The sequence below is a fragment of the Nomascus leucogenys genome, unplaced genomic scaffold (genome assembly GCF_006542625.1).
Source record: "Nomascus leucogenys isolate Asia unplaced genomic scaffold, Asia_NLE_v1 000651F_140564_qpd_obj, whole genome shotgun sequence".
Classification (NCBI taxonomy): Eukaryota; Metazoa; Chordata; class Mammalia; order Primates; family Hylobatidae; genus Nomascus; species Nomascus leucogenys.
In genome coordinates this window covers 32869-36809 of record NW_022095905.1, presented here as the reverse complement: position 1 = coordinate 36809, position 3941 = coordinate 32869, and the positions used below count along the sequence as shown (strand labels likewise).

General features: G+C 44.8%; 1 long non-coding RNA gene across 1 annotated transcript; it reads left to right on the top strand.

The window, feature by feature from the left end:
• Positions 1 to 736: 736 nt before the first annotated feature.
• On the top strand, positions 737 to 1819 carry LOC115833750. The gene is made up of 3 exons (XR_004029069.1): positions 737 to 797; positions 1233 to 1238; positions 1656 to 1819. It is a non-coding gene; the product is annotated as an uncharacterized LOC115833750 (long non-coding RNA).
• Positions 1820 to 3941: the final 2122 nt, after the last annotated feature.

Sequence of the window (3941 nt, the reverse complement as noted above, 5' to 3'; positions counted from 1 at the left end):
ATAAAGGGATGCTGGATTTTGTCAAATCCTTTTTCTGCATGTATTGAGATGATCATGTGATTTTTGTTTTTAATTCTGTTCATATGGTGTATCACATTTATTGACTTGCAGATGTTTAGCCATCCTGCATCCATGGTTTCTCTTCAGATCTTATACATCTTTCACCTTACGATGGTTAATTTTATTTGCCAAGTTGGGTTGCCTAGATATTTGGTTAAACACTCTGGATGTGTCTGTGAGGGTGTTCCTTGATGAGAAGAACATTTGAATATGTAGACTTAGTAAAGTAGTTGCCCTCCCCAGTGTGATTGGGCCTCATCCAATCCATTAAAACCCAAATAAAACACAAGGGTAGAGGAAGAGAAAATTCACTCTCTTTGATGTTTTCAGAGCTGAGACGTAGACCTTCTCTCGCCTTTGAAGTCAGACGTGGACTTTAACTAACGCCATCAGCTTTCCTGGTTCTCGGGACTTTAGGCTTGGACTGGAACTCCACCATTGGCAGTCCTGGGTCTCCAGCTTGCTGACTGCAGGTCCTGGGACTTGTTAGCCTCCATAACCACATGAGCCAATTCCTTATAATAAACCTATATATATTCATGCAACTGGTAAATATTTTGTTGTTATAGATTTGGCTAACATGTTCTTTTTGTGCCTATTTTAATAGAGTCTCAGTCATAGCCTGCCTTCATCTCTGAAGGGACCAGGTAACCCACAGAGTGCCTTGGCAGCCTTGTCTTTGCATGCAGTCTTCGCAGACAAGATCTCACTGCAGCCACCTTTCTACAGGAGTACAGGTGTGACATTATAGTGATGACATCATTCTCAGAGAAAATTCATTTTACATACTAAGGACACACAGATACAAAGAGCCTTATACAAAGGGAATGGACATTTCCCCAACACAGTACTTCAAGGCTCTGCCACTTTGCTTCAATTCCTGAAAATTCCTTGGTAAACATGGGGCTGCTGTATTCCTGACACTTTCAAGAAATATTCATCCTCTCAGCATCCACAATGTTAATACAAGCCTAATATTCTTTAATTTGTGTTTTGTTTTTTGGAGACACAGTCTTGCTCTGTCACCCAGGGTGGTATGAAGTTGCATGATCTCAGCTAAGTGCAGCCTTGACCTCCCGACCTCAAGAAATTCTCCCATCTCAGCTTTCCAAGTAGCTAGGACTACAGGTGTGTGCCACCACACTCAGCTAATTTTGTTTATTTTTTTGTAGAGAAAAGTTTTCGCCATGTTACCCAGGCTGGTCTCGAATTCCTGGGCTCAAGCGACCCTCTGGCCTTGGCCTCCCAAAGTTCTGGGATTACAGGTGTGAGCCACTGTGCCCAGCCCTTTAATTCTTTACTTCGGGTTCCGGTGACAACATATTTCTTACTTACAAATTTTACTTAATCTCGTTGATGTTGTCACTTGAAAGCTGACCCACCTTGAATGAAGCCTCCTCACACAAGTCTAGAATCTGTCCGAATTTAAATTAACAGGCGCTCCTATGAATTCCATCAGAGCACACACTATAGATGCTTGAGCAACTTCTTCCCATGCCTCCTGAAGTATCTGTGTTGTATGTGGTGGCCACAAGTTGTCCATGGGCTTCTGATGTAAAAAACAAAACTGCCCCTTTTGACCCTGTGCTGTACAGCATCAGGGCAGTGATTGCTGACCACATACTGGACCCTCGAAACAGAGGGCTCTGCATCCATGTCCATGAGCCTTCATGCCCATCTGGCCATCAGGCCTTGGGAAGCAGCACCCCACAGCCTTGGCACAGCTGCAGAGACCTCCTTGCCTCAGAATGGAGTCAAATCTCTACCCCCTGCAATTCTCATCTGCAGGAAGCACTGGCCTCCTTCATCCTCAGACTATAGTGCTGACACTGGCTTCCTTCATCCTCAGACTGTGGTGCTGGAAGTCACCCCTCTCCGAGGCCCCTTCGGATCGACTGAGTGACCAGCAGTGAAGTTTGTCCACCTTCTGAATTGATGCCATCATCGGATGTGATGGAGCTCAGTGGGGGGCTGCTGCCTTCCCTCCCTTAGCTAGGATGTCCCTGATAAATGATGACACCCAAGCCTCAGCACAACTGGCCAAACTTGAGGTGGTCATCTCAGCACTGATGCTGGGCCAACAATTAGCCCCATTTGTACATTTTTACAAACTTTTTGGCAATTGCCAAGAATTGTCCACCTTCCCTCCCCATTGAATTAAAGAAACTTCTTGTCTCATGGATACTCAGAATACCAATCAAGGTAACAGATGCCTTTATTTTAACTAAGGACACGGTACAGATCTCACAGGGACACTCCTTATCCCCTGCAGAGTTCCAGACACTGCTGACGGTGACCAAGGCAACATTTCATCAGAAAACACAGTGCTGGGCTTGTGAAGAAGGTGTCCAGTAGAGCTTCCACTGCCCCTGTAGGCTGCAGGCAGCTGCTTCAGTTGAGAGATAGACTGAGCTCCTCAAAGAATTCCTATTTAAGTTACAAAGCAGCGAGTGGATGCCCTGCTGGGTTCCAGTATCGCCACAGGGTTTGATTACTCTAAGTTCATGCTCCTTAGGAAAGTGCACTTTTTACACCAATGCTACACAGTTCCCTCAGTTGCCTTTACAGGAAATCAAGGAGTTCACATTTTTGACAACCATTCAGTCCTGGACTGTCCAAGGGGTGCAGGTAGCTCCGTACCAGAAGCTGCCTGCTGCATGCGGATCAGTAAAATCAGACTTGCCCAACAACTCACTGGAGACATGAAAACCAATGCATGGGGAATGCATGACGTCATCCAAATATTTACCAACACGCTTGTGCTGCCAGAGACCCCAGATCTCTAAACCAATGCATGGGGAATGCATGTTGTTACCCAAATATTTACCAACATGTTTGTGCTGACAGAGACCCCAGATCACTTTTCCTGCCTCCTGCTAAACAAATGGGGGCAGTAGCTTCGCATCAGCTTCCACATTTCATTACTCATAATTGTGGCCTTCCTAATCTCTCACGCCCCTAAGCACTTATTACAATGTCTCAACAGCCTTCTCTCAGCCTCTCAAAATATTAGTCATCATTAAAATAAATGTCTGATGTTAAAGCATCAGGGTCAATTGTACTGTGACACCTAAAATTTCATGCTGCACACCACGAGGTTTTCAGCCTAATGGCTTTCATGCCCCCACCAGACTGCAAAACTCTTTGAATTAGTCAAGCACATTCCTCAAGGGACCAGGGGTTACCCCACGCTCTGAATTCTACCAAGCCTGTCTCCCACACCCTCTGCTCCAGAGTGCAATCCCCGGGTAGACCTGCATAGATGCAGTGTCATCCCCTGCTGGGCTGAGTATACGTGAAAAATAAATTACTGTGAATTTCGTCTGCTCAGTGTTTGTTGTGTCTGCAGCCATCCACAGAATTGTAGGGCAAGACTAGTTTCTTCACCAATGGGGTGAAAAGGAAGGAACCCAACTAGGAATTGCCTTTTTAAAAAAATCCCTTCCCACCCTCTTAATTATGTAATGCATGCATTTTATAGCTTTTTTGCTCATTCCGTTATCTGAGGTCAGCCACTGATATTTAACCCATCCTTAGCCTCGGAGGAGGGCAGAGGAACACTGGTCATATTGATTTCCCTACCGGCGAAGACATGGTTTCCTCCTGTGCCACTCAAATTCTCTCCTTCTTTAACTTGATGCTCAGTAGATTGTGTTTCACTTGTCTTTGCAGATTGTTAGGAAGATGAGAATCAGCTTTCATTTTTGATGTTGCCATAGAGAAGACTCTATGGTAATGTTTATTTGCATAGTCAGCTTTTTCTTCTTTTCCCTCAGACAGAAATTGCAAACTCTTAGGTGAGAGACAGCTTTCTGGAGTCTGCAAACATAGATTATCTGCCCTCTTTTGATGGCAAATTTCTTATATCCCCACCAACAATA